Here is a 22,500-nt window from a genome sequence, read left to right as displayed (position 1 = left end):
CCTAGAGAGAGAGAGAGAGAGAGAGAGAGAGAGAGAGAGAGAGAGAGAGAGAGAGAGAGAGAGAGAGAGAGAGAGAGAGAGAGAGAGAGAGAGAGAGAGAGAGAGAGAGAGAGAGAGAGAGAGAGAAAAAAAAAGCAGAAAGCAAATAAAAAAAAAAACACACACACACACACACACACACACACACACACACACACACACACACACACACACACACACACACACACAAAGTAAAATAAAATAGAATAAAAACTGGAAGCCCTAATCAGACAAGCTTATAAATTTCAGGTATGATAGATGTTACCTGTTTAAGCGACCAAGTATTCCTTCACCTCGCTAGCCAGGTGTGCTGAGACCGTGGTAACTACTAACTTGCCACCTGTCCACCTTGTAACTAGAGGTGTGTTGTGTTTTCTCTATGGTTACACTTAGACATTATTTCCTCTTGTTCTGTCTTATCTTTTCATTCCTTCATCCGTTTTTCCTTTCTTGCCTTTTTTGTCTCTTTCTCTCATATTTTTTCTTCATTATTTTTTTCATTCTCTCCTCTTCTCTTTCTTGTGTCTCATTCTTTTTTATCTCTCATTTCTCTAATTTCTCTCTCTTTCCTCTTCTTCCATGCCTCCTTCTTCATCTTCCTCCCTTCTTCCGTCTCACTCTCTCCTCCATTCTCCATTTTTCAGTATTTTCTCCTCTTCCCTTCATCACTTTATCCATCTCCTGTTTTCGTGGTCCATCTTTCACTACTAGTTTTGTTTTCCTCTTTTCTTTCATCTTCTTCTCTATGCATTCCTTCATCTTCAATTATTTTCTTCATTTCTGTTATTTCATTCTTTTCTAATTTTTCTACCCTTTCTATTCACCTTTATCCCAGTATCCCTTTCTTTCTTTTACTTTTCACCTTTCTTTTCTACTCTTTATCTCTCCCTTTTCTCCTCATCGTCTTTCCTTCCCTCCATCAAACCATTATCATCTTTTACTCCTCTTACTTCTCATTCTTCTCTTGCCTCACTTCCTCTTTTCTTCTCGTCTCACTCCAATTTTCTAATACCTGTTGGAATTCAATACATGGCGATTGCTTGAAACGTCTTGGAATTGCATCAAATTACGATGTATAAAGGCTATTGGACTGTTATTGAAGGATTTAAAGATACGAGTTTTATACGAAATATACACAAGACTTCCAACTGGCCAGGCAAGTCGTATAGTTGAATATGTAAGAGTATTTTTTTACCCTCCTAAGTATAGTAATTGTGACCTATACGCGGTGGCTGATTGCTAGGATTGGCTGATGTGATGAAGCGAACGAGGGAGTGAGTGAGTGTTTCCAGTTTTGAAAAAGACACTCGCTATGTATTGGTGTCTGTCTCTCTCTCTCTCTCTCTCTCTCTCTCTCTCTCTCTCTTGCCCGACAATTTCAGGAGGATGATAATAAAATAAACGGGGAAAAAATAATATTAATCCAATGTTTCGTTTATATGATCTTGTTTCGTAGTTTCGATTGAAAGAGCGAGAGCGAGAGAGAGAGAGAGAGAGAGAGAGAGAGAGAGAGAGAGAGAGAGAGAGAGAGAGAGAGAGAGAGAGAGAGAGAGAGAGAGAGAGAGAGAGAGAGGATGATAAAAACTCACCCTATTAATAGATAATGGAATAAGACAATTACAAAAAAACAAATTCACGTCTGATTACAATAATTTTGCATCTTAGAGGGAAAAAAAAGACAGCAGAGATGATTTCTATATTAGTTACCAGGGAAAATTTGTCCTAAGAGAGAGAGAGAGAGAGAGAGAGAGAGAGAGAGAGAGAGAGAGAGAGAGAGAGAGAGAGCACCCCATCACAATAACTATCTCTCATTTCCTACGCCGACTCGCTTCTTTTGTTTGTACTGATGACGTCACGATAAGAGGACCTTCCCAGGCTCTTCCCGGAGGACGGTGACCCTGGGAGGTAGAGGAGGAGGAGGAGGAGGAGGAGGAGGAGGAGGAGGCAAGCATGCATAAGATCAGGCTGAGGTGAAGATACAACATACACATACACATACACACACACACACACACACACACACACACACACACACACACACACACACACACACACACACACGCACCGGAACTCACAGGTATGATCGTGTTCTCTGTAATAAGCTAATTTGAGAGTATGCAAAAATTCCAGCCAATCAGCTTCCTTCCCAGGCGGCAAAGTGGAGACGAGGACCAATCAGCGTGCAGAGAATCGCCCCAGCCTGTCTTAACCCTCCAATCAACGTCAAGTCGTGTTCCTTTCTATTACAACCTTCCAAATATTCACTTACGAGAATTTACACTTGAATTGGCAAATGGTAGGAGTGTCATCTTGTGGGGAGGAGGAGGAGGAGGAGGAGGAGGAGGAGGAGGAGGAGGAGGAGAAGTTGGGGACGAAAATGGAGGAGAGGATAAAGAAATGATAGATGAAGAAAAGGGAAGGAGAGAAAGACAGGTGTGTGTGTGTGTGTGTGCGTGTGTGTGTGTGTGCGTGTAAGATGAGGATAGTGAACGTGTTAGCAGGAGAAATACACGATTAGGATTGATGTAATACAGGAGGAGGAGGAGGAGGAGGAGGAGGAGGAGGAGGAGGAGGAGGAAGAAGAAAAACAGGAGGTACTACTACTACTACTACTACTACTACTACTACTACTACTACTACTACTACTACTACTACTACTACACCACCACCACCACCACCACCACCACCACCACCATAACAATAAAGAACACTAGGTCATTATGAGAAGCAAATTTAAGAAAAGGAGAGAAATAGAAACATTTTTGGGACGCTTGAATACATAACGAGGCCAGAGAGAGAGAGAGAGAGAGAGAGAGAGAGAGAGAGAGAGAGAGAGAGAGAGAGAGAGAGAGAGAGAGAGAGAGAGAGAGGATAATTGCAAATCTAATAAACACAAAAATATATCTAAATACACATGAAGTCAAGATTTCTCCTCCCTACTGAGCGCTATCATGTCTTTGTACTTCCTGCCACACACTCACACACGCCATTCATGAACACTGCATTACTAACTTCTTCAATTCAGCCACGAAAGGAGAGGAAAAGCAGAGACACATAATTTCCTTAACATTTCAGCTACTGTCTTCCGCTTTCTCCTTCCAAAATGGCTAGAAATTAGACGGTTTGTTATTCTTTCTGTATTATTATCAAATTTGACTCACTTATCATATCCATTAGTAAAAGGGAGGGAGGAGGTTTCAAGACATTTATCCCTTTTTTTTTTTTGTGTGTGTGTGTGGGGGTGGGTGGCTATCTCGGACCTACAAGGAGATTGGGAGCTTATTGGGTCTTTTTTTTCCCGTTTTTTGTTGTCCTTGTCCTGCTTTCCTCTCTTACACTGAATAAGTTGGTCATTATCTTTATAGACTGAATTAAAAGGTTCTGTATTTACACTAATTCCTTTACTGAGCAGCGTGTTCCATCGCTACCACTACTGCAAGATGGGGAATTGTGGCGGTGATGCTGGTGAAGACTTGGTGACTGGTAATGAGTGAAAATGACTGAAATGTTGGTGAATGTGGTAGTACTGGTGAGTGAAAGGTGTGGTGCTGACTATAGTGGTGGTGATGATGATTTGGTGACTGGCAATGCTTGAGGGAAAACATAATTATGACTGGTTGACTGGAAAATGTTTTAGTAAATGTGGTGATATTTGGTGAATGTTCCAATATTTGACTGAAAACTGTGGTGATGTTGGTGGTGGTAATGGTGATGACTTGGTGATTGGTAATACTTGAGGGAAAACAGACTTACTGATTGGAAAATGTTAATAAATGTGATACAATTGGTGAATATTCCGATATTTGACTGAAAACTGGTGATGATGATGATGATGGTGATGACTTGGTGACTGGTAAAACTTGAATAGAAACGCCTGACTGTTGACAAATGCTAGTGAAAATGATAATACTGGTGAATGTTCCGATATCTGACTGAAAACTGGTGATGATGGTGATGGTAATGATGATGACTTGGTGACTGGTACTTGAATAGAAACACCTCACTGTTGATAAATGCTAATGGATGTGATAGTACTGGTAAATGTTCCGATATATGACTGAAAACTGGTGATGGTGGTGATGGTGATGACATGGTGACTGGTAATACTTGAATGGAAACTCCTGACTGTTGATAAATGGTCGTGGATGTGATAATATTAGTGAATGTTCTGATATTTGATTGAAAACTGGTATTGGTGGTATTGGTAGTGATGTAATATGGCCTCCAAGCTCACCAAGGACAGGAGGAGAGCGGCGAGGAGAGGCACGGAACAAGTACACACACATAGACAGGTAATGAACAGGTGCAGCTAGACAGGACACCACGCAAGGAACCAATCCATCAACACAAGTGACATTTCAAGAGTCTTATAGATATAAATTCTTCCTTACTAAAATCTTCGTTATTTTATTTACTTTCATTTCCTATGCTGAATTGCCACAGCAGGTAGAACATTCCTAACCCCATCAGTACCATGACGCGTTTCCACATTCATTCTGGTTACTATTTGGTGATTTTATACAGCTTCAGAAACTCATAAGGGGATTAAAATAGTACACTCAGGACCATTAATATTCTGACCTCTATAGACCCTTCCTATTGTTAACAAAATCATCTAATCATGTCCAAAATTCAAGGAAGAAATGAGTCCCAGTACTAGAGGGGTTAATCTTCTCTTATTTACATGGCAGAGTTAAGCGTAGATGAATTACTATATGAACGAAAAATGATCTAGAAAACATGTCACTTTCATAATGAGAAGTAAAATTTTGCTTGGGAGAGTCACGGTCACTGGTTAAGTAAGATATTACACTCACCTCCATTCCGCCTCACATTTTCTCCCACTCTCAAACTTAATTCCTATACTTCACTCTAACTTAATCTCCTCCGTACCAGGACGCATTTTCATATTCATTCTGGTTACTATTTGGCAGTTTTACACAGTTTCAGAAACATATGTTGCGGTTAAAATAGTAAAGATCAAGCCATTAATCTTCTGACCTCCATAGACCCTTCTTAATGCAAACAAAATAGTCTAATCACTCAATAATCAAGGTAAAAATGCGTCTCAGTATTAAACGGGTTAAAGCTTACAAAACCCTCAGTTCTTTAAAATAGGCAACACACCAGCCATTCTGCCTTATATTTTCTCTCAATCTCAAACTTTACTCTGACTTCAACCTTACCAAACCATCAGTTCTCCAACATAGGCAACACACCAGCTGACTTATAAGGTCGAGGGGAAAATTACAACCAATGGAAGTATAAGCATGACACGATACTTTCACGTTTTCTCACAATTTCAACCCTTTCACCCTTTGCCACATCTTCCCTTTCATCTCTAAAGACTGACACATCTTCCCTTGGTTTACAGCCCCGCCAAACAATGCACAGCCTAAACATTGCAAAAATATCCTGTTCTTTCTCGTTTTACACACTTTATTTATATGAGAGAAGAAAAAAAGGCCCACTTATTTGCCAGTCCCCTTGCAGGTTCGAAAGAGTTAGCCGAAATGAAGGGATAAATGTCTTGAAACCTCCCTCTTAAATGAAGTCAAGTCATAGGAAGTTGGAAATATTGATGGCTCTCTACGTGACACAGGTTCTTAATGCTATTGTTACAGTACTAGTATGAGATTAATAACATTTGAAATTACTACCTGGCGAAACACCCTTCAGAATACGGCTAACCTTCTCTGCGTCCTTTGAAAATAGTCGCAGTGAGAGAACAAAACGTCTCAGAATAGTGGCCCATCACTGCACCTATTCTACATCCATTTCTAAAACAACAACACACACAGGCACTTGAAACAGACAATGTGAGGGGAAGGTGCGTCACTCCTGCACGTGGCGACGCTTTTAATATCCCTGAATGGTTAATATTTCGGCATGAGTGAGGACGACTTCCGTGAGCAAGACTGTCTGAAGTAAAGAGTCACGCTGCGTTCAAGGAAATGCTACCAGAGACAATGTTTGCTGCTGGAAATGTGCCGTGACTAATGGCGGCTTCACGCGTAGACACACCTGGATGGCTGGCTAAATGGATGGATGGATGGATGGAGTGGATGGATCATTGGCTGGATACAAGGTTAGATAGGCAGACTGATAGGGAGATTGGTAGCTTGGAAGACAGATAGGTTAGATAAATACACATAAAGAAAGAGATGGTTAGATAGATAGATAGATAGAGAGAGAAAGATATATATATATATATATATATATATATATATATATATATATATATATATATATATATATATATATATATATATATAGATAGATAGATAGATAGATAGATAGAGAGAGAGAGAGAGAGAGAGAGAGAGAGAGAGAGAGAGAGAGAGAGAGAGAGAGAGAGAGAGAGAGAGAGAGAGAGAGAGAGAGAGAGAGAGAGAGAGAGATTTACAGGTGAGAGGAACCAGGTGTTGCTTAATGAAAGGGCGTGTTTTTGTGTGTGTATAAGTGTGTGTGTGTGTGTGTGTGTGTGTGTGTGTGTGTGTGTGTGTGTGTGTGTGTGTGTGTGTGTGTGTGTGTGTGTGTGTCATTTTCTTTTTTCTTCCCTCTCTCTCTCTCTATTACCTTCTGATTTATGTGTCTTATTTATTGCATTATTTCCCCGTTCTGTGTTATTATGTCATTTCGTTTACCTATAACATTTCTCCTCCGTTTGTAACATTTAATTACCACTCTGCAATTAGCACCGACTCTTCACGTTGTAATTATCGTCCAGTTTGGTTCCCGTTTCGTTATTCTCTTTTTTTTTTTTATCATTTTGTCATCCATTTTCTTGATTTCATAACATTCGCTTCTATTTATGATATTTTCAGTAACATTTAGCTTTCTCTCTCTCTCTCTCTCTCTCTTACCCACAATTCCAACACATGTCGATATAGTTCCATCATTTTTCCTGTTTTTTTTTTCTTTTTGTTCTTTTCTCTGGTGTGTGTCACTGAAGCGCATCATTAATAGGAAGTTGCGCGCGTGGCTTCACTTTCCTAATTTCCTTTTTTCTTTTTTTTTATTACTTTTTTTTTCACTTTTATTTTCGCTCACTGCACTTTCCCGTTTTCTTTATTACCGGATGTGGCGAGGCGAAGAAAATGGGAAGTCATAATAGTCGACGTACTACTAATACTACTTGTGCAATGTTTCTGTATTTTTGTTATTATTACTATTATTATTATCATTATTATTATTATTACTATTATCATTACTACTACTACTACTACTACTACTATTATTATTATTTCTATTTCTATTATTATTTTTCAATGTCCTGGCCTATAGCCCCTTCAGGTAACATGAAGAGTATTGGAACCGCTGTTAAGCTTCCACCTATTAGTGGCGCAAGCAATTTTATTTATAGTGATACCCATATTAAGGCCCATATCACCACCGAAGTACGTCTTTCGTGTAGCCACCTAAAAACTGGGTATCACGGTGACATGTAGGTAATTTTAAACCACTCGACAAATGACAAAGTATCAAGGCAATACGTGGTGGGATTCGAACCTATACGCGTGGACGTCTGCCCGATCCCACGCTTACCACCTTATCCACTACGTGCGTATTGTTTCTCTGACGTGTTTTATTACTATTATGATACACTTTACCTGACGTGTGTGTGTGTGTGTGTGTGTGTGTGTGTGGTATTACTCAAGTTTATTAAGATCTTTACAATTCCTATAATAAAAACAACATGAGAGAGAGAGAGAGAGAGAGAGAGGGGGATGTTCTCTGTCTAATGCCTGGTAATGAAGCTTCGAATCCACCATTAGGCTGATCCCTTAATGGCTGCAACGCTCACTTTGGGACTGCGCTTCATTACATGCACTTTTGAAGCTGGTCAGGTATCTCTCTCTCTCTCTCTCTCTCTCTCTCTCTCTCTCTCTCTCTCTCTCTCTCTCTCTCTCTCTCAGTTAAATCTTATGGAATAGATTCTTATATTTTTAACCTGTACAAATATATTTATCTATTTATTTACTTTAGTTATCTTTTTTATTTATTTTATTTATTTATTTTCTTTAACGTTACATAATTTCTGAAAGTGTTCGACAGAGGGCATTGCTTTAGAAAGACACAAACTGTAACTTCCTTGTCTCTTAAAACCTTCCCGTAGCACATAACCACATGCCTTTCCCTCTCACACTTCCTTCTTTCATGTCACGGATGCTGCATAAAGAATCTTCCCTGTAATACACAACACACACACACACACACACACACACACACACACACACACACACACACACACACACACACACACACACACGGACGCTGTAGTACATAACATACACACGCTGTACTACATAACTCACACACACACGGACGCTGCATTAAGAATCTTCCCTGTAGTACATAACACACACCTTTCCCTCTCATACTTCCTTCATCCATGTGACGGACGCTGCATAGAGAATCTGAACGAATAAAGAGAAAGGAACACATCGCTAGACTCTTTCCAAAAAATCTCTTCACGGTTGCAATTTGAGAAGATAATTTGTGTTGAAAGTTTAAAGAATCGCAACACACTTCCTCCTCCTCCTATTACTACTACTACTACTACTACTACTACTACTACTGCTACTACTCCTTCTATTCCTCCTTCTCCTTTTCCTTCTCCTTCTCCTCCTCCTCCTCTTCCCCTTCCTTCTACTTCTCCTCCTCCTCTTCCTGTATTACATCAATCCTAATCGTATACTTCTCCTGCAAACACACACACACACACACACACACACACACACATTGACAGCCTCCACCAGGGATTCGAGGCTCCTGGGCAAGGGATGTGAAGCTTCATTCCATTGGGTCATTTTGAGGCGGCGAACAGCACCAGAGGCGGTGACACTGACGGCGTAAAGAACCAAGCAACACCTCATTTGGCGCCGTAAATTGACCAACACGGCGATAACAGGTGAACAGAGAGAGAGAGAGAGAGAGAGAGAGAGAGAGAGAGAGAGAGAGAGAGAGAGAGAGAGAGAGAGAGAGAGAGAGAGAGAGAGAGAGAGAGAGAGAGAGAGAGAGAGAGAGAGAGAGAGAGAGAGAGAGAGAGAGAGAGAGAGAGAGAGAGAGAGAGAGAGAGAGAGAGAGAGAGAGAGAGAGAGAGAGAGAATCATGTTGCTACTCAAGGCAATAATGAAATTTTTACCAAACAAGCAAATCTCTCGTCCTCTTATTCCTCCTCCTCCTCCTCCTCCCCCCAAGCCCTTGAGACCTGTTACAAGTATTTTTTTCCCCTCACCACGGATATTGCAGTCTGCCTCAAGGATGTATTGACGGAACTGGAAATACTATCCGTGTGTGTGTGTGTGTGTGTGTGTGTGTGTGTGTGTGTGTGTGTGTGTGTGTGTGTGTGTGTGTGTGTGTGTGTGTGTGTGTGTGTATAAATGCATGTATGTAGTGTATTGCAGCAAAAATATACGAATCTATGTAAGAATACCTCAATAAATTCACTAACCCGTGTGTGTGTGTGTGTGTGTGTGTGTGTGTGTGTGTGTGTGTGTGTGTGTGTGTGTGTGTGTGTGTGTGTGTGTGTGTGTGTGTGTGTGTGTGTGTGTGTGTGTGTGTGTGTACGTGCGTATATAGATTAGAAAATAATTATACCAAGTCATTTATTCCTTGTTGACCCGAGTAATTTCCAACGAAGCTAATTTTACCTGTGCCTTTTAATTAGAGAGTCAGAGCATTAATCAGACCACCTGGCCGCCCTTAGAACACCTGTCACCCTCCTGTCCACCCTCCTCCTCTTCCTCTTCCTTCTCCTCCTCCTCCTCCTCCTCCTCCTCCTCCTCCTCCTCCTCCTTCTCCCCCTCATAACAGTAAAATAAAGGAGATCAGAAATGTGGATGATAGAGAGAAAGGGAGGGAAGACGGAGGAGGAGGAGGAGGAGGAGGAGGAGGAGGAGGAGGAGGAGGAGGAGGAGGAGGAGGAGGAGGACAGACATCTCGTTCAATAAATAAGTAGACAATAAAATAAGACATACACATATTCATACATAATACATGAATATATCACAAAAGTCATAAATATAGTCGTCTCTCTCTCTCTCTCTCTCTCTCTCTCTCTCTCTCTCTCTCTCTCTCTCTCTCTCTCTCTCTCCAAATTTCCACTTCCTGCTCATCTTTTTCTTTTTTTTTCTTTTAGCTTGTCTTCTTTTCTTTCTTTCTTCTTCTTCTCCCTCTTTCTTCTTTTATCTCTTAAAAATTATTATTCTTCCTGTTTCTTTTTTTTTTCTCTCCACCTTTTCATTCACTCTTCCTTAGTTCCTGCTTCTTCTGTTCTCTTTCATTCCCTCCAAGTGCTTACACCATCTCTCTCTCTCTCTCTCTCTCTCTCTCTCTCTCTCTCTCTCTCCAGCCACTCAAAACATTCACTTCTTGTCTTTTTTCATCCTTCTCCCCTTTTCCTTTCTCCACCTCATCATATCACAATCCTTCCCATCTTTCCTAATGTTTCCCCTCCTTTTCTTCTCCCCTTTCCGTTTCCCCTCTAATGTGGTGAGTTTTCGTAATTGCTAATCCCCCTTTACAGCGCCTTTCACTCCCCCTCTTCCCCTTTACTGTGTGATCGTAAAGGGGAAGGGGAGAGAGAGGGGAAGGGTGAGGAGAGACACAAAGGAACGTAAAGGAAGAACAATTATCAGACGCATTGGCCGTCACGAGAATTGAGATTAAATTGTTTTGTGTAGTGATAAAAAGTGTATGGGAAGAGTTTTATAGGAAGTTAGCCCCTTCAGTACTGGGAAACATGTTTACCTTGAGATTTGCGTACGATTAGACCATTCTTTTTGACGTTATGAAGGGTCTATAGAGAAGATTAATGGCCAGTCTTCACTATCTTAATCCCTTCAGTACAGGGACGTATTTTCATCATGAGTTTTGGATTTGATTAGACGGTTTTATTGACATTAGGAAGGGTCTATAGAGGGTTAGAAGATTAATGGCCAAAGTCTTCATTACTTTAATTCTTCCACATGAGTTTCTGAAGCTGTTTAAAATCACCAAATAGTTAGCAGAATGAATATAGAAACGCGTCGTGGTACTGAAGGGGTTAAGGATATAAGCTAAACCTGACTTACGGTTTAATGAAAGAAAAATTAAACAAAAGACAGAAAAAAGTATGAAGTGTGTGCTTATAATGAGAAGAAATATAATGAATGAAAAAATACAAAGATATTGACACTTCATTTATCTTTAACCCCTTCAGTATCTAGACGCGATTTCATATTCATTCTGCTTACTATTTGGTGATTTTATACAGCTTCAGAAACTCAGGTGAGGGATTAAGACAGTAAAGAATGGCCATTAATCTTCTGACCTCCATAGACCCTTCCTAATGTCAATAAAATGGTCTAATCGTACACAAATCTCAAGATAAACATGCGTCCCAGTATTGAAGGGATTAAATAGCAACGATAAAAAATACGTGTACGTACTCACCGAAGCCTTGCCCATCACCCAGTGCTCTGGAAGTCACGCCTGAGGAGAAAAAGAAACATCAATAAGGACACTAAGAAACATAATAAATACACAAAGAAAAGTATTGATTTTTTTTTCTTTTGAGAAATGAAGTTACGAGAAAGACTATATGTATATTTCTTTGTTTTCTTTTTTTCTTTTTGAGAAGTGAAGTTACGAGAAAGAATATATGTGTATTTCTTTCTTTTCTTTTCTTTCTTTTTTTCTTTTGAGAAGTGAAGTTACGAGAAAGACTATATGTGTATTTCTTTTTTTTTTTTTTTGAGCACTCTGTACTGAGGAACTTCACGTCAGCACATTGGTATACAGCGTGGGCGTAACCAGGATGTCGACAAGAGGTACACCAAGGCACGTACTCTCACACACTGTCTTGCCACACCACCACTATTTTCATAGACTACGTAGTGGATTAGTCAAGTTCTCATGAATATCTACCCACTAATGCAACGTTCTTATTAAATTACCGCTAGAATAACAAAAAAGTGCCCTTCAAAACTCCAATTACTTCGCTGGAGCCTGTTAGTTGAGACAAGACACTGAAACCTTTACGAAAACACCCTTAACTCCTTCAGTACTGGGACGCATTTTTACGATGAGTTTTGGGTACGTTAGACAATTTTATTTACATTAGGAAGGGTCTATGGAGGTCAAAATATTAGTACCCGCAGTCTTCACTCTCTTAATCCTCACCTAAGTTTCTGAAGCTGTATAAAATCGCCAGATAGTAGGCAGAATGAATATAAAAACACGTCCTGGTACTGAAGGGGTTAATTAAGGAATGTATATATGGAATCCTTGGTTTTCATTCGTCATATGTACAGGTGGCTTTAAAGGATGTAGGACTTCGCCAGGGTCACACATAGCATAGAAAGGTCTTAGGATTCTCCCCTTGACCTGTTGTTGTTGTTGTTGTTGTTGTTGGTGGTGGTGGTGTCGTTGTTGTTGTTATTGCTGTAGTTACTGTTGTTGTTGTTTTTATTGTTGCTGTTTGTGTTGGTGGTGGTGGTGGTGGTGTGTTGTTGTTGTTGTTGTTGTTGTTGTTGATGTTGTTGTTGTTGCTACTGTTACTGTTATTGCTGTTATTGTTGTTGTTGTTGTTGATGTTGTTGTTGCTACTGTTACTGTTATTATTGTTGTTGTTGTTAATACTGAACCAAGCGACAGACAACAAACTCCCTCGTTTTGGCATGGTTGTATACACGCCAGGAAAGGAAGTGGCAGTAAATAAGCAACACCAGTAGACGAAAAAAAGAATAAATACAAGTCACTACTCCCAAACACACAAATATAAAGAACAAGCCTGTGATTAAGTAGAAAACGGTAATGTTGCTCCACCAAACACACCAACGCACCACTACCAGTTTCTCCACTCCTCCACTTAGACAATCAATAATATCACAACAGCGCTTAATAACAAATATCACCGACACACAACGAGGCGTCTCTACAAAAGGACAAAATAAAAAATAGTTAAAGATCACGTTTGAGAGAGAGAGAGAGAGAGAGAGAGAGAGAGAGAGAGAGAGAGAGAGAGAGAGAGAGAGAGAGAGAGAGAGAGAGAGAGAGAGAGAGAGAGAGAGAGAGAGAGAATATAGGAATATGCCGATCTCTTATTAACAAACATAATATCGATTCATGCAGATAACCTGACCAAAATCGACCATTCGCACACACGCACGCACGCACGTGCGCGCACACACACACACACACACACACACACACACACACACACACACACACACACACACACACACACACAGGAAAAAATGAACAAATATATACAAGGAGACCAAACCGAGGAAGTGTAGCTTAAACCGTGTATACTGCACACACACACACACACACACACACACACACACACACACACACACACACACACCGCGTAGTGTAGTGGTTAGCACGCTCGACTCACAATCGAGAGGGCCCGGGTTCGAGTCCCAGGAAACGGCGAGGCAAATGAGCAAGCCTCTTAATGTGTGGGGTGTGTTCACCTAGCAGTAAATAGGTACGGGATGTAACTCGAAGGGATGTGGCCTCGCTTTCCCGGTGTGTGGAGTGTGTTGTGATCTCAGTCCTACCCGAAGATCGGTCAGTACGAGCTCTGAGCTCTTACCGTAGGGGAAAGGCTGGCTGGGTAACCAGCAGACGACCGTGGTGAATAACACACGCACACACACACACACACACACACACACACACACACACACACACACACAATTTGTGATAAAAAATTACAACAAAATAGGACAAAACAACTACATTCAACACCATTTATTCCAACACCCACCAACCTACACAGCACACCACATCACCACACCACACCAGCAACCAACACAGCACATCACACCACCAACCTACACAGCACACCACATCACCACTCCACACCATCAACCTACACAGCACACCACACCACCACCCCAAACCCCACACCACCACACCACACCACACCACACCCAACCACACGACACCACACCGCTGCAACACGTCTAGAAACAATAACAAGAATAATAACAGTAATACGAACAGCTGCCGACGAACAACAGGCGTGAAAATTAGTATGATACGTGAGAAAGGGGGAGGGAAACATGACGGGGGTGGAAATTAAGGGAGGAGGAAAGAGGGGGGGCGTACCCGTATGAAGAAAACAGGTATAGATAGAAATGGGCTCAGGGGATGGGAGAAGCAGGTAGGGTTATTAATGGAAAAATCGTGTTTCTGTGTGTCCATCGTGAAAATCGTCGAGTGTTTTAAGTTGGTGCGGAAACAATGAGCTTGGTGTGAAGTGAATCGACACATCTCGTTTTCTCTATCTTCTCTAATTACCCGTTTTCTTCCGTTGCTTCTTCCGTGAGTATCCGTGTCGAATTTTTTGTAATGATTCGACGCTGAGTGAAAATTGTATTCGGCTCATTTTTCTTTTTCTTTTTTATTATTTTCATGATTACTGTGGCTTTTAAACTCCTTCCGGTATATATTTTTTTCTTATTTCTCTTAGTTTCCGATTCCCTTTTCTTTGTTTTTAGAATTACTGTGATTTTCTGTCCCTAATTATCTCTCTCTCTCTCTCTCTCTCTCTCTCTCTCTCTTTCCCTTACTTTTTTCTCGCTGTTTTTTTTTTCCTATCGTTTTCCTCGTCGTTGTCATTGCAGTTCATTTCTCTTCTTCATTATCTTCTTCTCATTCTTCCTCTTCCTTCTTCTTCTTCTTCTTCTTCTTCTTCTTCTTCTTCGCCTTCTTCCTCTTCTTATTATTATCATTTTTGGCTTCTTCTTCTTCTTCTTTTCTTCGTCTTCTTCATTTTCTTATTCTTATTATTTTTGTTTTTTGCTTCGTCTTCTTCTTCTTCTTCGTTTTCTTCTCCTTTATCTCTCTCTCTCTCTGCTACCCACTAAAATAATAATAAGTTTTATGCATTTCCTCCCAATTTTGTGTTCTAATTTCACAAAAATGACAAAACATGACAGAAAAGCGAAAAATTAACATGAAAAATGAATAGACGAGAGAGAGAGAGAGAGAGAGAGAGAGAGAGAGAGAGAGAGAGAGAGAGAGAGAGACAAAGCGACAGCCATGTAAATACCCTGGTGGTGGACAAGGGTAAAAGCTGAGATAAGACAAGATAGCACTAATGTACCCCGTCGCGGCCTCCTAACCCCCACACACCCAGCATCGCACCCCGATAAGCCAGGACACCACAGCACGCCAGGGGAGCATCCAGGGACACTCCTATACTGTGAGTCCTTGCCAGAGTCCTACTGTGCTTCATCATTATTTTAAAAGACTTTATCTAAATTTACATGAGTTTTCTAAGATTTTTATTACGGTTCTAGAGGCAGAGTGACAAGATTTCTGCATTATTAACTGGAGAAACACTCTTGAAAACCCCGCTAGTCATCTCTGTGGCCTTGGAAAATAGTGGTGATGAGAGACCAAAGCGTTTTTAAGCAAATTTTAACAGTTCTAGAGGCAGAGTGACAAGATTTCTGCATTATTAACTGGAGAAACACTCTTGAAAACCCCGCTAGTCATCTCTGTGGCCTTGGAAAATAGTGGTGATGAGAGACCAAAGCGTTTTTAAGCAAATTTTAACAGTTGTAGAGGCACAGTGACAAGGTTTCTGCTTTATTAACTGGAGAAACACTCTTGAAAACTCCGCTAGTCATCTCTGTGGCCTTGGAAAATAGTCGTGGTGAGAGAGCAAAGCGTTTCTGAATATGGGACCTGTATCCTTGTCAGGTATAGGAGTAAGTTTGTCTAGTGTCCTCTCTCTCTCTCTCTCTCTCTCTCTCTCTCTCTCTCTCTGGCTGGCTCTAAATCTGTTTGTCTGTTCGTCTCTTTTTTAATGATTGTTTATTTATATATATAACTGTAGGCTATGTCTGTCTTCAATAGTCTTAATATTTGTGTTTCTGTATGTATATCTGCCTGTCTGTCTGCCTTGAATTCCCCCTCTCTCTCTCTCTCTCTCTCTCTCTCTCTCTCAGCCAGCCAGCCAGCCAACGCTTCCTCAACGCACAATTGGAGGCAGAAGAAGCCAGTCTTTCGAGGGAGGAATATTGTACTAAGCCACAGAATGTACCTTCATTACAGTCGCGGCTGCCAAAATAAGCTATATAATCCTGCACAAATCACAGGGTGGCAAATTATATATGAGGAGAGGCGCATTTTCAGAAAGGTATTTGGCCAACGTGCTTCTTCCCTCCCTCCTTCCCCTCCTTCTCTCTCCCCCCCTCGCTCCATTTTCTTCCAGGGACAGACAGAAGTAGTGATGAGACTCAGGTAGGAGGATACAGGTGAGTTAGGGAAGCCAGGTAAGAATTTGGGGATGGAATAGGGGGGGGAGGAGGAGGAGGAGGAGGAGGAGGAGGAGGAGGAGGAGGAGGAGGAGGAGGATTGGCGACTATACCTGTCCGTGCTTTGAGGTGAAATATGAACTTTAGACTAAGGGTTCATCTCCTCCTCCTCCTCCTCCTCCTCCTCCTCCTCCTCTTTCTGGCTTCTAATTCTATCGTTATTGTTGGTACTCATGTTTCTCCTCCTGCTGAAAAGAACTAAGGATGATGTGTGTGTGTGTGTGTGTGTGTGTGTGTGTGTGTGTGTGTGTGTGTGTGTGTGTGTGTGTGTGTGTGTGTGTGTGTGTGTGTGTGCGTGTGTGTGTGTGTGTGTGTTTGTGGGGGGGAAGGGGCAATTTCCGTGTATGTTTGCTTTTTGGGCCTAGTACTGAGGTATGTTGATTGCTAGTTGTTCTCTTCCTCTTCCATCTACTCCCCCCTTCTTCCTCTTCCTCCTCTTCTTCCTTATCTTCCAACATATTCCTCCTCCTCCTCCTCCTCCTCTTCCTTCCTTGTCACTAATAATATTGACTCATTCTTCCTTCCTTCCTTTTCTTCCTTCTTTCCTTTTCTTTCTTCCTTCTTCATTCTTCTTGTTTCTTCATTCATTGTCGCTTTCTCCATTTTCTTCTTTATTATGAACCTTTTTTTTATTTTCCTCACTGTCTTTACTCTTACTTTTATTCATCCTCCTCCATTTTTGTGTCTATAGTTTTTTTTTTCTTGTTCCTTTTATCTCTTTATTTTCTTTCTACACGTCACTCTTTACTCTATTCCTTCTTTCTTCTTATTTATCGTATACATTTTTACTTTTACTTTGTTTTCTTTCATTTATCCACTTTAGATTATCTCCTTCTCCTTCTTCTCCTCTTTAATCTTTCCCTTCTTCCTTATTTCCCATCATTCATCACTTTTACATCCTTGCTTTTAATCCCATTCCTATTTCTCTATACGCTCGTTTGATAACCTCTTTCTCCTTTACATTCCTATATTTACATATTTCCCCCTTACTTTCCATTCATCATTCATTCTGTACCCTTCTACCCCATTTTCCTCTCCTCCATTCTTCTTCGCACTTATCCAATACTTCCATGTCATGTTTTTTTTCTCTCTCATGCCCTTTTGATAACCTCTCTCCTACTCCTCCTCTTTTTCCCCCTTCGCCATCTCTTCCTTCTCGTCTTAAGTCTCGTCACCATCACGTCACCATCACCCGGGCATCTATCCATCCTCACGAGGGCAGGAGTGTGTGTTTCCCAGCGCTCTAATGACAGTCTTGCCAAACACACATTGTACAGGAGACAAAACACTACAAAATCATCTCCGTCCCCCGTTATGAACTGACGCCAAATTTCAAAGTTTAGCCACGAAAATCCACAAATTAGCGTCTATTTTTGATCCAAATCGCCCCACGGCACCAATTTACAACCCCGCAGTACTTCCCGGCAAGGCAAGTCATAGAAAACGTTGATTCCTTAAGCACAGACTGAGGTAGAGTGCGGGAAGGGGGGAACCGGTAGAGAGAGGCAGAGAGGGGTAGAGAGAGAGAGAAAGACAGGGCCCGTGTTCCCTTCCCGCCTGCCTGCTTCCCTGCCTGTCACCAATTACTTCTCCGTATGAGTTAACATGTCAACGTTGATATTTCCTCTACGACCATGACTTAGAAGGAGGAGGAGGAGGAGGAGGAGGAGGAGGAGGAGGAGGAGGAGGAGGAGGAGGAGGAGGAGGAAAATGAGGCGGTGTGTCCGGAGGGAGGAAGAGGAAGACGAAAGAGGTGGAGAGGAACCGCAATAGAAGTAGAATTAGTTTTGGAACATTATTTTCAAGATCAAATGGGCGGTGGAAATGTTCGTTCTCTGATACGACATTTCTCTCTCTCTCTCTCTCTCTCTCTCTCTCTCTCTCTCTCTCTCTCTCTCTCTGTATCTTTTCTCTTACAATTTAGGTAGCGGTATATGCCTTATTTTATCATTTATTTTTTTTTCCGTGTTTTTTCCTCTCCCTCTGCGTACCCTTTCATTTTTCTTATAATAAACGCTGCGGTGTGTGTCTTCTCTTATATTTTTTCCCCGCTCTGTATTTCTTGGTATCTTTCTGGTCTCTTTTAATACACATTGCGATATCTGGGTCTTATTTTTCTTTACCTGCGTGCCTTATGATGCTCTCTCTCTCTCTCTCTCTCTCTCTCTCTCTCTCTCTCTCTCTTATACTATACATAGCGGTATCTGTCTCCTTCCTGCTTCCTTATTTTATTCATTTACCTATCATTATTTTTTTCCTCCTACCTTATTTTATTTATCATTCTAATACATTCTTTTTTTTCATAGTTCCCTTTGTAGCTTCCGCGTCACAGCTCGGCATTCATAACTGTACGGAGACAATTTTAAGCTTCAGACATTTCAACGGGGTCTCATTTCAGCGTCCCTCCCTCCTTCCCTCCCTCCCTCGGCGCCCTCCCCGCCCCGGCCCGCCAGGCGCCGTCACTGCAGGCTTGTCAAGTGTCAGCGATGTCTAATTTGGGCGTCACTTCAATGCTGTCAATTGTAAGTGATATCTAATTTCAATCTCGTCCAAAATCCAGTATCGAAGTTACAACGACGTTTCTACATTTCCACGGCGGCCATTGTGTACGGGGCAGACAAAGGCAAGGGGCGGGGCGGTGGTGCGGGTGGTGCGGGGCGGATTGGGGCGGGCGGGGGAAAGCCTGCCGGAGACAAGGGCGACGATAACAGATATTGAGGTCTGGTGAAATAACCGTCGCGTAGATGAGGCGACAGAAGCGCCAAGACAGAAGCGACGCCAGGGTTCCGAAGGTTGTGTTGACGAGGCGCCGAGATACTCCAGTCCTCGCGCCTCCTTTCCGGTGTCATAATCCGCTCACAGGGAAGGAAGCCCGATGCGATTGTGGTGATAAGGCCGCGTCCGTCCGTGTATCGGCCAATACGGACCAGGCAGTGCTATTCCGGTCCTGGCGCCTCGTGTCCGAAATTATCATCCGGTCACGAGAAGGAAAGGTTCATCCAATCCCGCTGATGAACCGATTCTGTATATATGGAGGCGAGGATCAAGCGGCGCCACTCACAGAATCAGAATGAAAAAAAGAAAAGATTGGTAGAGGGAAGAGGATGAGGATAAAAAAAGAATAGGGGACGATAAGAATGGAATCCGATACCACTCTCCGCGCCTTGTATCCGAAAACACCAGCAAGGAAAACACACACACACACACACACACACACACACACACACACACACACACACACACACACACACACACACACACACACACACACACACACAGTGTGCTGATGCGGTCTCAGTCCTACCCGAAGATCGGTTTATGAGCTCTGAGCTCGCTCTGTAATGGGGAAGACTGGCTGGGTGACCAGCAGAAGACCGAGGTGAAAAAAAAACACGAAGAAGAAGAAGAAGAAGAAGAAGAAGAAGAAGAAGAAGAAGAAGAAGAAGAAGAAGAAAAAGAAGAAGAAGAAGAAGAACAAGAACAAGAACAAGAAGAACAAGAACAAGAACAAGAAGAACAAGAAGAAAAAGACGAAGAAGAAGAAGAAGAAGAAGAAGAAAAGAAGAAAAGGAAAAGAAAAAAAGACGAAGGAGAGAACACACACACACACACAAAAAAAAAAAAAAAAAAAAAAGATTCTCAGTTCGATAACCGTATACGTTGAGCAGTACTTGGAAACCCGGATGAACCCGCTCTGTCTCCCTGAACGCTCCTTGCACCTCCCACTCTTTTGGCCAACTTTATTTGAACTTTCAGGGAACTGGAAATATAGTGGGCCCTTTTTTTTAATCTTATTGTTCCCTTGGCCAGCTTCCCCTCTTGCATAAAAACAAAAGAATAAAATAAATAAATAAATACATAAATAAATAAGAAGAGAAATAGCCGCCACTCCACACTAAGAGCGCTAGATGTCTAAGGCACTGCAATGTGTATAGGAATTTGCCCCCTTTCGACACATCGCAACTTGGTCATTCAGCCTCGCACGCTCCCCGAAGTGAAAGACCCGCTGGAGGGAAGAAAAGATGCCGCTATGTTGAGTTGTGACGGTAAGCACTGGTGACTCTTGATATATAACACGGGGAAGGTTGGCCATTCTGATCCACGCTACTTGTATCAGATTATAACGAGTTTGAAGGGAAAGTTGACAAGATTCTAATTTGAAAACCGAACAAGTGGGAATACAGATGAAAGTTTCCTTAAGTGGTACAACGAAAAGGCCGCAATTACCCGAAACTTATAATCCAGAGAGAGGGAAAAGTTAACAAGATTCCCATGTCATGACCGTATATGTGTGCATGAAAATACAGGTGAAATCAGACGGTGTTGAATGGCTGAAGTGAGGCGGGCGATCAGCAGGTCCTCGTGCAGGGTTGTAATGTAAATCGCTAAGTTTTATATGATAATCTCACTGAAAAAGGCGTTACTTGCCTGTCAAATTTGAACACGTATATGTAAGAGGGGAAAGCCGACCATTGGCAACAAAAAAATACAAAAAAAGACCCCACTTATTTTTTATGTAAGAGAACTAAAATCTACCAAAGTCTAACTAAAACTGTAGCATTGAGAAGCATAAATCGTGGAGAATAAAGCTAAATACAATCAAACCTAAATGACAAAGAGTTAATGAGACACAATTTAGAACTTAGTACATAAACAAAGGTCTAAGAAATTGGCGATAATTGGAGAAACCGACAAGCAGGAAAGGGTTAATGAGGAACAAGGCCCGGGTGACTCTTCCCCTGCAGAGTGAGCGCGGCAGGGGGAAGAGAAACGGCTTACCTGATAATCTGTGACGAGACGAAATGAAAAAAAAAATCTCAACGCAATTTCCACTCGATAAAAAAACAATATCCCGGAGAGGCAATGGGACAGAAGATGGGCGTAATAACCAGCACTAAAGAAGCAACAAATGTCCCTCAAACTATAAAGCGATGGCGGATAAAGTCAGACATTTCGTTATAAAATGCAAAACAAATAACACATTTAAACGAGGAACTGCACCATTACGAGGCCGAGGCAAGTAGTTCATGACAGGTAAACACGAGCAATTTACCCCCATAATTCCCAGGTGAGAGAGAGAGAGAGAGAGAGAGAGAGAGAGAGAGAGAGAGAGAGAGAGAGAGAGAGAGAGAGAGAGAGAGAGAGAGAGAGAGAGAGAGAGAGAGAGAGAGAGAGAGAGAGAGAGAGAGAGAGAGAGAGAGAGAGGGGTCAACTCACCTCAATTGAGTCAAGTAGATAGCGATGGTCCTTCATTTATTACTGGTTTGCGGCCACAGAAAGAGAAATATTGATGGTCTTTTCAGTGGTCACCCTCCTGCCCCCCTAATGCTCTCCCTTCCCGCTCAACAAGCCTTAATTTACGGCGATGTGGGGCTAAGACTACCTGTACGTGCCGCCATTACGTGCCCACGCCTTTTGCTAGTAGTGTAGTAGTAGTAGTAGTAGTAGTAGTAGTAGTAGTAGTAGTAGTAGTAGTAGTAGTAGTAGTAGTAGTAGTAGTAACAATAACACTAGTAGTAGTAATAATAGGACGAGATGGAAAAGGGGGGAGAAGGTGGAGAAGGAGAAAGAGAAGGAGAAGGAAAAGGAGAAGAAGAAGAAGGACGACGAGGAGGAGGAGGAGGATAACAAGAAGGAACAGCAACATGAGCACCACCACCACCACCAACCAACAACAACAAGAGGTAAAAAGAAGTAAAAGGAAGAAAAGGATTAAAAACATAACAAACGATTCACAAACAACAACAAACACAGTGGTCTTTGAAAAGCTATCTGATTGTACTCATTTCACCATAACTTACTGGCGAGGGGAGGAGGAAACTGGAGGAGGAGGAGGAGGAGGAGGAGGAGGAGGAGGAGGAGGAGGAGGAGGAGGAGGAGGAGGAGGAGGAGGAGGAGGAGGAGGAGGAGGAGGAGGAAAAAGAAACAGAAAATTACTAAACATGAAGGTGATATCTGAAATCGCACAGCTGTTACTTTTGATACTAGTAATGAAGTGAGACGGGAAACACCACCACCACCACAACCACAACTACTACTACCACCACCACCACCACCACCACCACCACTAGAAGCACACGAGATGACAACGGTGATGATGGCGGCGGTGAAAGAGACACGGAAGAACCAGAGC

The 22,500-nt window shown here is 41.9% G+C and overlaps 1 long non-coding RNA gene across 1 annotated transcript in view; it reads right to left on the bottom strand.

The window, feature by feature from the left end:
• Positions 1 to 22,500, bottom strand: part of LOC123507735 — a 343,144-nt gene that overhangs the window by 30,139 nt on the left and 290,505 nt on the right. Inside the window, exon 7 of the long non-coding RNA XR_006675741.1 lies at positions 11,479 to 11,517. This is a non-coding gene — a long non-coding RNA (uncharacterized LOC123507735). The remainder of the gene's footprint in view (positions 1 to 11,478; positions 11,518 to 22,500) is intronic.

The sequence above is a fragment of the Portunus trituberculatus genome, chromosome 23 (assembly GCF_017591435.1).
Source record: "Portunus trituberculatus isolate SZX2019 chromosome 23, ASM1759143v1, whole genome shotgun sequence".
Lineage (NCBI taxonomy): Eukaryota > Metazoa > Arthropoda > Malacostraca > Decapoda > Portunidae > Portunus > Portunus trituberculatus.
Note: the sequence above shows the minus strand (reverse complement) of the source record. Positions and strands in the feature narration are given on the sequence as shown.